The sequence below is a fragment of the Canis lupus genome, chromosome 10 (assembly GCF_003254725.2).
Source record: "Canis lupus dingo isolate Sandy chromosome 10, ASM325472v2, whole genome shotgun sequence".
Taxonomy (NCBI): Eukaryota; Metazoa; Chordata; class Mammalia; order Carnivora; family Canidae; genus Canis; species Canis lupus.
Window position 1 is genome coordinate 9,581,747 of NC_064252.1, and position 12,075 is coordinate 9,593,821.

General features: G+C 39.4%; 1 protein-coding gene across 2 annotated transcripts in view; it reads right to left on the reverse strand.

Moving 5' to 3' along the window:
- The window catches only part of GRIP1 (glutamate receptor interacting protein 1), a 661,865-nt gene that overhangs the window by 511,127 nt on the left and 138,663 nt on the right, over positions 1-12,075 (reverse strand). The gene's annotated exons all lie outside the window — the stretch shown is intronic.

Below are 12,075 nucleotides of genomic sequence, written 5' to 3' on the forward strand. Positions count from 1 at the left end.
AGGCCTTCAACTGATTTGATTGAGACCCACCCACAAGAGGAAAAGCAACCTGCCTTACTCTTTTAAGTGATTTAAATGTTACTGTCATCCAAACACCCTCACAGAAACATCCAGAATAATGCTTGGCGAAATGTGCTCCCTTTTTCCCCTAATTCTCTTCAATTTCAGAGTTTTAGAGGATTAATATGTCTCCAAACAACAATTAAATTCTAAATTATTCAGAAAAACCTTATCAGCAGGAATAAGTTTTCTTCTCAAGCAGAAAAATGATCCTTTCTTTCTCATATTTTGTGAGAGTTGCATATTTATGTTAGCTTTTGCAATAAAAGAGTGCTATCACCAAGATCAACTAAAAGAAAATGTTAAGCCTCGATTCAAATATCAGTCTTCATTTGGCAATTTCTCCCCCAAATTCCCAAAATATCATTAATGCTATAAGGTAAAGATGGTTTATAAAAATGTAAAATGAAAAGTAAGAATACATGAATAAATTAATACAAATGTCATAGAATCTAATTTAAATTTTCTTTAAGGTTTTTGGAATAACCTTAACACATGTAAGAAACAATAACGCGCATATATTGAACATCCACCATGGATGGTTCAGGAAGGGGTGAGGCCAGAAGGCCACTGGGGCTTCAGGCTCTCAGGGGGCACTGCCTTTGTCATCACCATAATCTGACTTATCTGCAGTTTCAGAAAAGCAGCTGTATTTGGTTCCCTGAGGCTGTTAACAGGTATAATGGATCCACAATAATCTAATGAAAAAGAAACCTATTGAAGTCTCAAATCATCAATTATTTAAGTGGAAGATTTTATTTGACCCAAGAACTAGGGATATGTCTGTATGGAAGTGTCCTTCCTGGGAGCTGAAGGCTGGGGTAGCAGGAGGGAGGGTGTTCACATGCAAAGTTAGCAATTGACAGCTGGCTTAGTGACAACAAAAGAGAGCAAAGATTATGATACTCCTTAGGGAATCTGAATGGTGCAGCCCAATGAGCTACCCTTCTCTACCTTGGAGATACTTTTGGATAAAGAGCAAGATGACTCATTAACAATCAGAACACCTGCCCTCTAGGCAGTTGCTGGAGAAAAACTGTAAATTCTTTCTCTGCAACAACTTTTTTCTTTTCCAGACTACACAGGAACTTGTTTGCACTTATCATTACGTCATTCTCTTTTATTTTAGCTTACATAATAGACTGTCGTCTGTGTCCTAATGATATAAAGGGAGGCACCTCAATGACACCAGTGAAATGAAGCAAGAATTTGGGTTGGGGCTTGATTGCCCCCAAATAATTACCTCAATTATCCATTGCAATGAGAAGCATAAGGAAGTGAAGTAAGCCAGAAACCAGAAACGAGTGTCACAGTGTATAATGTTGACTCACCTCTCCACTAAAATAGACTACAGTAGACATTTGAATAAACAAAAGAGCTGTCAGTGTGTTAAGAAGATATTACAGATTCTTTTTTAGGTCTTACATACAAAAACTTTACCTTAGGTAAATTTTTACCTTGGTAAAGCTAAAATACTTCTAGGTGGAAATATTTATTTGTATATTGAATATAATATGTAAATTCATCAAGAAATGTAGATTAATTAGAAATACTAGAAAAGCAGGGCAGCCCGGGTGGCTCAGGGGTTTAGCACCGCCTTCAGCCCGGGGCGTGATCCTGGAGACCCAGGATCCAGTACCATGTCGCGCTCCCTGCATGGAGCCTGCTTCTCCCTCTGCCTGTGTCTCTGCCTCTCTCTCTCTCTCTCTCTCTCTGTCTCTCATGAATAAATAAATAATATCTTTTTAAAAATATCCATTAAAAAGAAATACTAGAAAAGGAAACAATTATCAATAATATAGACACAAAGGAGATGATATTTTATAGGTATATCAAGAACATTTATCATAGAACAGGTTGTTGATGCATCTATTTTTGATCATTTAAATTATTTTGAATCATAAAACCCATAAAGCTTAATAATTAGGACAAGGCAAGAAAAAAATAATCTATGAAACATGCCAGAGTTTGACTGACCTGTATTAGATATTAACATCACCTTTGTCCTGCATTATTGAACAGTGGTCTCTTCCACCTATAGCAACACAGTATGTTAAACCTTACTTTTCACCTTTCTTATATTGTCACCCTCCTGCTTACTTAGCTCCATGCCCCATGGCTACTACTGCAGTCACTCTTTTGCATCCATCCTAGTCCTTCCTCCTCAATCAAGCATGACCGCTTGATTATACCCAGACATGTGCTTCTATCTCCCCCAAGCAACTGAATGTAGCTTAAAAACAACAAAAAGCCACACTCACAATGACAAAGCACACATCATGTTTGTGTCCCCAAAGCTCAAAAGAGCACTCAGCACCACCCAGTGACTCTCAAAGGTACCAAGAAAAGTTGTCCAGAGTGGAAAGTATCATCAGGGAAATGATGGAAGACACACAGGTACTAGGGAAACATTTTAGTGTCTCGTTCAGAAGGCACTGCCCTATCGTTTACCACGCATAGTCCTATATGCCCATGATTCCAGAAAAAAGAAATTATGTAATTAATACATAGTTTAGTTACCAGTGGACATGATGAGCCTTAATCAGGCCTGGACCACAGAACACTTTCCTTAGAATTTCATGACCTTGGAGGATCTCTACTCAGTTTCTTCTTCACCTTTTCTTTACTTGAGCATTAACTTCTGGACATTCTGGTCCCATTCAACTGCTCTTCACATCTTCTCACCTTACCACAGACCATATCTGCTGCGCTGCTGAGAGACCCACTGATTTTGAATGTAACAAGTCTCTACCTCCCTAGCACCCCTATCTCGCCACTAAATGATGAAAATGCATCGGTGAAATCCATTCATTTGGAATAAGGCATAAAAGGACTTCTGAGTGCCTTCTGGCAAACTGTAACATGAGGAGAGGATGCTTCCTGTCACTCTCTTTCATTTGGGATGGGACAACCCAGCCTCTGAATACAGCTATCCAGATGACAGGAAATTAAAGTTGCACTACTGGGAAATGAGATGCCCTGACGTTACTGTTAAAGGCAGGTGATACGTGAGCCTTTGTTACCAATCATCAGACATCACTTCCCACCCCAGGGAAATAATAGATGTGCTCAAGAAGCCTTTCAGCCCAGACAACTGTTTATAACAGCAAAGAAAATGCTGTGATAGCCTCCGACTTGATATGCCATCCTGGGAGGCAAATGAAATATCCAAGAAAACTACCCAAGATGTGTCAACTGCTTAAAGCCCCATGCAAGATTCCATGCCAAGTACTGGGAAAGGGGATTGCTCCCGGCTCCTAAGTAATGACATATCAATACAGAATAACAAAAACAACCATCTGGATCATTTGAAGGCATCTGAGCTACCTTCCGGCCAGTCTCCTGAGCAATTTCCTGCACTTGCTCTTTGTTTCTAATTCCCAGCTGAATTTATCATCCCATCCCCATCCTAATCTGCCCAGCACATTGTGGACCCTACAGGTAGCTCATCTGCGCCCTCAGTCATTTGTACCCTGGTGGCAAGATGTAACACTGACTCAAACATCAACCAGCAAAGAACCAAAGTGAAAACACAAATCATTAATCTGAATCTGCTTAAAACCACCCAGCGAAACTCGAAGCTTGATCTGGAGGCACTTAAATATTGGAAGAATCAATTTTATAGATCTGAAGGTATTATCTTTTTTGCTAGGCTCTGAAATGTCCTCCTCTACAGATCCTTATAATTTCAGGCCATCTTTAATTTCTTCCCTTTGTTGCCATAAAGCAGCTACAGAAGCTCCTGCTAATTTCTCCACTTGCTTACTTACCACTGAAAGGAAAGAGAATCAGTAAAAAGCACCACTGCATCCAAGAACAGAAATACAGAAAATTATTAATATGAAACAAATTACGTTTGTTTCAAACATGTTTCTTCTATTTTATCTTTTTATAAAGGGTGTAACTGATTTATATTTCATTTAGAAACCAACTGCTTACATGAAGAACCAAGAACTGTGAAAGCTCTTTGGGAAAGAATGGAGAAAACCAATTAATAAATACACAGAACAATCAGCAGTCAACACTTTTTTAACACATACAGCTTCCTGCCTCTAGAACCACATCAACCCCACAACAATTTATATGGCGCAAGCCTTGCCCTGGGGGGGATGAAGAAGTGTCTTTTTTTTTTTTTTTTTTTTTTTGCCTTTTTGCCTTTTTGCACCCAACCTCTTTAAAATCATGACTCCACGTTCTTAAGTCACTTTAGAGTAGAAAACAGTGGTGCCTATTTACAGTCTAACCTTGTGAGGGAATTCCACAACGTACTCATCTGATGTCTAATTTTCTCTTTTTTTTTTAATGTCTAATTTTCATCTAAGATTCCCAAACGTTGAAGGTTATGACAGAGGATTTGGGAATAGAAAGGTGTTGCAGGGACTGCAACTATCTATTCAATACCTTGTTTCATTTTTTCTTTAAAAGCGGGTCCCTATATTATTATAGGCAGCTATGTGCCTGGGTTGAAATCAAACAAATGAACAACAACAAAAAAAGCCACTGTAATTTCCAAACTCCCTTGTATTTAAGAGTAATTAAATATTCGAGAAGTCATCGACAGGCTTCTGGGAGAATGCTACAGAAAGGCTGAATCCGCTGGCAGCCTTTGCCCCCCCAGCTCCCACCTGGAATATGGGCCTGATGGCCAGCACCCCAGCAGTTACCTTGTGAAGGTGACACAGGAAGCCTGGCCTAGGAAGGTGGAACAAAAAGATGGAAAATGCTGAGCCACAGATGACTGTGCAGATATCATACAAGCCCTTAACTACCTACCTTAAGACTTTTTTTGCATGAAAGGAAAACGAACATCTGTCTTAAATGTCTAGTATTTCAGGTTTCTATTACCAGCAGGTGAAATGAATCCTAATTGATACAAATAATTATTAGGTTGTTTGACTCCTTTTTAAGAAATTTTTTTAGAACACTGCACATTATTTGTTACATTGATAGCACCACTAATTCATGGGCCACAGCATCAGCTGATTCCTTGGGAATACCTGCCACCCTAGCTCAGCATCCACCATCATCACACCCTCCTCCTCAACGGGTCTCCCCAGCTCTCCACAAACCCTTATCCTCTTCCTAACCCTATCAAATACTCAGCAGATCTCATTTTTTACTTTAGGAAAAAAAAAGTAGAAATCCTCAGGTAAGGGCCAGCACACCTCCTTATATCCAATCCTCAAATGTCCTTGTGTTTTTATGAGTCCATACAGGTTTAAAGCTCACATCTGGATTCAGAAAGACCTGACTGGAATTTCAGCCACTTGCTGAGAAATGCTGGGCAGTCCCTGACCCTAAGTTTCAACTCGTCATCTAGAAAATTATCATATCTGTACTTCATGAGCTTTTGAAACGTTAATTAAATGAAGTAAGTTTTTAAGATATTTTAACACAATGCTTGGAACATAAGAAGTCACTGAAAAACACTGCTAGCTCATATTGTAATTAAGTCTACCCCATATCTGTCACATATATGACAGTGCAAAAAGCCTGACACATAGCATTAAACAAATTCCATTTAAAATCTAGTGAAAACCTCTCAAAAATAAATCAAGCCCACGTTGCAGGTAGAGAGATATATATGTGTCTGCACATCTATAATGTGTAATATATCCAGAGTTGTGCCATTACCAGACAGAGAGGATCACATACTCTGAATTCCTTTGTCTTCTCTAGGCAAAAAATAAATAAATAAAATAAATAAACAAAATTATTGAAATTTGGAATGAATAGAAATTAATTTGGCTGATTTGAACAGTGATCTTGTATTGGACCAACTAATTGCGAGAACATTGAGAGGTATCACAAAACAGATGCTTAGCTCCTAAGAGTCACCAGATAAAAATTAATACAGCAAGATAACAAACTTTTTCATTTGAAATTTAAAAAAATAATTATGTTATTAGAAACATTTCACTTTAAAAGGAGTGATGAAACTCTTGCTTTTCTTTTTTTTTTTAATTTTTTTTTTTATTTTTATTTATGATAGTCACAGAGAGAGAGAGAGGGGCGCAGAGACACAGGCAGAGGGAGAAGCAGGCTCCATGCACTGGGAGCCCGACGTGGGATTCGATCCCGGGTCTCCAGGATCGCGCCCTGGGCCAAAGGCAGGCGCCAAACCGCTGCGCCACCCAGGAATCCCAACTCTTGCTTTTCTAACAGATTTTGAGTAGATGAGATTTGGGGCAGATAAAATTTCTAGGAAGAGGATGTAAGTAAATAAGTCCACAGGACTACAAGATGAGTCTAAGAAACAATGCCAAAAGGATTTTTAAATATCCAAGTCAGAGATTTTGTTTAAATAGCTATGTAAAGATCTCTACATACACACCAACGACCACAAGTGAAACAGAATGCACGAGAACCAATGAACCGAATGCACGAGAACCAATGAACCGGGGTCAGGGCAGATGGCCCAGCAGTATGCAAACTACTCAAACCTTCTAGGAGTCAGGTCAGCGATGACACACCAGGACACACAAAGTCTGTTGCAAAAGACAAAAGGCAGTAAAAACACATTCTCAAGTATAAGAAGTATAGTACACTACCCCTCCTACGTTATCTAGAAGAGTGAATGAACGTACAGTCCATTGTCATTTGCCTGAAGTTAGATGGAGGGAATACAGAATGTCAGGATTTCTAAACCCGGAAGACATCCTGAAAACCACACATTACAGTCAAACCTGTTATGAGAAATTTTCTAAACAATAAAGAGAAATGGCACGAAAGTATGAATTATAATAAATTAATAGACTAGGTTTATTAGACATATTAATGTAGGAATGATGAGAAGAGGCAAATTGACAGACTCTATTCAAGCATAGGCAAATAAAACAGCATTCTCAAAGGAATGCCTCCTTTCTCAATGTTAGCAAAGTCATTACCTCACAATGTTCTTCTCAAGGAGTCACTGAGGAGTTTTTGTTGAAATTTCTCAGTGTTTTACGGTCAATGTTACCAGTTCCTCTGATAATAACTGCAGTCTTTTACATGGAATAATGTTCTCCACCACCTAAGGAGACTGCTACTTTAATTTTTTTTCCCTCCTATTCCAAATGGCCCATTAGCAAAATAAAGGTCTATTCAGGACTTGCAAGACCCCTGTAGCTCCAAGCCTGCCACTACCTAAAATCAAACTTTTAAAATAAGCCTGCTGCTCTCCATTATCCCTAATTTCTCACGTGGTCAAACTAGTGCAGTTCAGTTGAGAAACCTGAGTTCGATTTCCACCTCCACCCCTGACCCAGCCCTGCAATAGGAGGCCATCACCCTGCTTGTCCGAGCTCAGGTTTTCCATCTCCAGATTGGGACGGGTTGGACCAAGACGGTCTTTCCAGTCCTTTCCAAATATGCCATCAAACTATTCTATAATTTTAGACATCAATTTGCATACTTGGTTGGCAGGCCTTGAGGTTATTCACTGTCAGACACTAAGGAATCAATTTTGTTAGGTACAAAATCTATGCATCTCTGCTCCAAAGAATCAGACTTTTGACGTGGAATAGAGAATCAAAGCACATTTCACTAAGTTACATTTTTCCATTAGAAATACAGCTCTCCATTAAAATAACAAAGCTAATATTGCCACAAATCACACCACAAAAAGCAAAGAAAAAAAAATACGTGAAGGCACAGTTGGATATGAACTATTTAATCTAGTCATACTATTTTCCCAAATCTAATTAGAAAGCTCACCATTCTCTCATTCATTATTTATTTATTGAATATGTACTAGGTGTGAGGTGCTGTGCTAAATATTCCTGTCAAGTAAAAAGCTTCCTTCCACGTAGACATCACCTAACTTGTTCCATTACGTCAGGTCTCAGAGCTCTTTGGGCATCAGAAGTTCTTCATTACATGCTGACACCCTCCAAGTGAGAAAGAATTAATTTACCTCCTCAGGCTTCTTACCTTACAGAGAATCTTCCACCTATTTGAGCATGTGACTAAGCTTTTGTTGGACATGCTCTACTACTCCACTGTCCTTTCAGAAATCATTAATGATTTTGGTTCTGATAAACATTATTTCATAAGTATGTGTGGCGTGCTCACTGCGTGTCAAGCAGTACCTCAGGTGCTGGAGAATTCACTGGGAGCAAAGCAGTAGGAAAAGTTCCACTCCCAGAGAGCTTATCACTGAGCAGAAACTGATTAAAGGTGAATAAGATCAATGAGACATGACCCTGTGCTCTTGGCCATTCCTGTCACTAATATTAAGTGTTTATGTGACTACCTCATGGATTTCAGTTCTTGAAACACTGTGCGAACCCAATAAATATTTTCAAAATGAGACATTTCAGGACCTCTCTTTTTCATCAGTTTCTAAGGAAACTGATGCGCCTTAGAACTCGATTGTCAAAAAAAAAAAAGAACTCAATTGTCACCAGTAAAGAACAAACCGAACTTCTTGCTAAAAGATTTTTTCTAAAGACTCCTACCTTATAGGAGTGTCACGCACTATCTTCTCCTTCCTCTTCCCTAATGGAGCCATGACTTAAGTCAGGTTTTTCCCCCTCTTAGGGCAGCCACAGTCCTTAAGGGAAACCCATCCCATGCCCAGACCCAAGGCTAAGTCCAGATAGCCTACAGTTCCCATGCTCATCTCGTTAGCCTTTGTATTAATTGCTCAAGGGTGAGCATATGACCCAAGTTAACCAATCAGACTGGAGGAAAGAATGTTCAGTCTTAGGAGGAGAACAAGCCCTTTCTTTCACTACAGTTAAGGACAACCGCTGCCAGTATAGGTGATTATCTTGTGACCACGGTAGAAGCTAGCTTGAGAAAAAAGGTGACACATGGAAGGAAACAGAGCTGACATCCTAGTAAAATGGAATAGGGACTACCCTACTTCTGGCTTCTGGTTATGTGTGATAGTATCTCTGCTTATTGCTTATGCCAGTTTACGTGGGGTTATCTGTTACTTATAATTAAAAATATCCTGATATGATCATTGGAAGCCATTGGTTGAACCCCAAACCAGGGGAGAAGAAAATATGCTTTTGAATACATTATATTTTTTAATATCCAATCATTTTAATTTTAATTTTAATTTTAATCATTTTATCCAATTTTTTAATGTCCAATCATAAGGACAGCATATTTCTTCTGAGACCCAGTTGGAAAATGAGGCATCTGTATACGGTTCTGAGGTAAAACAATATTTGCAACAAATAATTCATAAGGTGCTCTTCCCTCCCTCCAAAAGATATTTAATACTCTCCAAAACTCTCAGAAATACTTTGGTTTTGAAGTTCTTTCTCTGAATTGAAAGGAGCACCCTTAAAGGCAGTATGAAACGATCGACATTCGATTATTCATTCAGTCACAGAGGGAAAGAGGTTAACAATAAATAACTCAAGAATGAAGAACTTTTAAAAGAAGAGTGGATCACAGACTTGTAGCTAAAAAACTTCGGGGTCTAGATTAATGCTTTTCAAACTTTTTTACTGACGTGCACGATGGAAGCATTTACCTGAGTACAGAAATAAAGTGGCCTGTGAAAAAGCATGAACATATCTTTAACATTTGACTTTTTAAACTTAAAAATGCAAGGGAAATTTGTGTTCTAGTGCATCATATTATTTACAAATAATTTTCCTCAAACCCTTAGTGAAACTGAAAGTGCAGAAAGTTGCCCAGTGTCTATCCTGTGGCTTTGGGTTGACCCTACTGACACACCACTGTGTCTCTCCAGGGGTAGATGGTGTACAGCCGTATGTACAAGCATACAGTTACTGACCATTACCCTCATGTCACAGATCAGAGAACTGAGGCCAAGACAAGTTTAATAACTTGCCCCAAGTTCTGAAGATCGTTATTGGCAGAGCTGAGAACAAAATCAAATTCATTCTAACTCTCAAGACCAGTATCCTTCCAAATGCTTCTTCCGATCGATCCCTGTATGAAAATGAGAAGAACTCAAACTACAAGTTCAGCTATAGTGCTAATCGAATTCATGAAGCTATGGGTCTTTTCCTGAACATGCCTAGCTTCAGTGCCTTTGCATTTGCTATGTCTTTCCTCTAGAAGGCTCTTTCAACTCTCTGCATGGATGGTTTCATCCCAGCATCCCTGTCTTAGCTCAAATGTCACCCCCTTTGGGAGGAGGCTTTCCCTAGCCATCCAACCTGAACTGGTTCTCCTGCCCCCGGTTAAGCTCTACCTTGCCAATCGGATTCATAGGCTATATCACAATATGAAATTATCTTACTCACATATTTCTCCCCTTGTACATCATTTGCTTTCCTCCCTCTTGAATATAAATCCCACAGAAGAACAGATCCTTTCTGTCTTGCTCATTGCTCCTACTACAGTTGGGGGATTCACACATGGAAGATGCTTGAAAGATGCTGTTTGATAGTAAATGAATACCGTGCACTCTCCCACCTCTCTACCTCTACCCAAACCGCCACATACTTGTAATGCCTTTGCTTCTTCACCTTTGCCTGCTCAAGTATTACCCATCCTAAGAATAACTCAAATCTGACAACTTTCAGGAAGCCTCCCCTTGTTCTATTTACCTGACTTGCTTATGAGGACACTGAGGACAGGGACCCTGTCTTATTCAAACATTAGTATTCCCAGATCCCAACACAGGGTGAACCTCTAAACTCAGTCCTTGCCTTCAGCCAGCTGCTCATTTGACCTTCTCATCTCGGTGCCCTTTTTCACTATATTCTAGAAGATCATTGTTCGGTTATCCTACTCCTAATTGGCTCTATTTTCCCTTATGTCAATTCTGTTCCTTACATACTCCAATGCAAATCTGAATCCTGTCATATCACTTGTGTTTTTTCCCTTGTCATTTTTTGCTCATCCAGGTTCTGTTTTCCACCTCAAAGCATTATTTCCTCTGAGCTTTATGCTCTTTCACTGAGATTCTCTGCCTCTTTGTACCCAAGGTAGGATGTCTGTTATTCAAAATAGTATGCTATTTCCTGTAACAAATCATATTCGAATGTCCTCTCTTCCTCTGATTCTTCAGCTTGAGAGTTCTTTCCTTTAACCTGCACCATTATATTGTGGGCTATAAATTTAGGGGTCCCTGTGTTTTCAACCTAGAAGGAGGGCAGTTCTATCCAGATACTATACTGACCAAAGAGATAATTCAGAGAGCTCTTGGCCCTCCTCGGGGCTGTCTGCCAGGGAGCAAGTCTCATCTCAGATGTAAAGCAAAGGGAGGATTGATGTACAAGATCTAACCTGGCTCTAAGGCTCTAGGCTAATTCAGAGTAGCTCTAGTGGACCTAGGTATTGGAATCTTCTCCTAGTTCTGGAGCTCAGAAGACTAGGAAAAACCACAACCACCAGCATGCACAGGGTAAAAATTTCCTAAAATGCAATGCACCCCCCTCCAGGCCCCTCTCCATTAAGTTCTGCCTTGTTGTTTCCTGAATTCACTGCCTTCAAATGGACACTGAAAGTGGATGGACCAGAATTAAAGTGTCTTAACAGGAAATCGAACAAAAGGAAAAAGCAAGGGGTCAGGAAACCTTAAACACTGCTAAATTGAAGGACCAGAGAAAGAGGGAGAAAGAAGCAGCAGTCAGAGGGCTAAGCAGTAACTATGTCATTCCACAGAGATGACTTGAGGCAGAGGGAGCGCTGAAATAGTGCAATGGGGTAACCATCAAAATCAATGATTTCATCTAGAAAAAAGAATGAATACTGCATGATTAGGAGGCTCCTGATGTCCTTGAGATTTTCAGAAGGATAACAAAAAGCATCACTCTGGCAGGTGATTAAGCAATGAGTAGAATGATGAAGAAAGGGAAACCAGGGCTTATTGTGGAAGAAGCCTGACAGTGAAATACAGGGGAGAAATAGAGAGTAGTCATCGATTTTAATATTTTAGGAGAGATGTTAAAATCTGCAAGCACTATTTAAATCTGTATGTAAAAGTAATTGTCCTAATTTTCTTTTTTTGGAAGACTATCATGGGCTTAGAAAATAGTGAGTGTAACCAGTAAGCACATCTTTTTTTTTTTTTTTTTTTTAAGCACATCCTTTTTA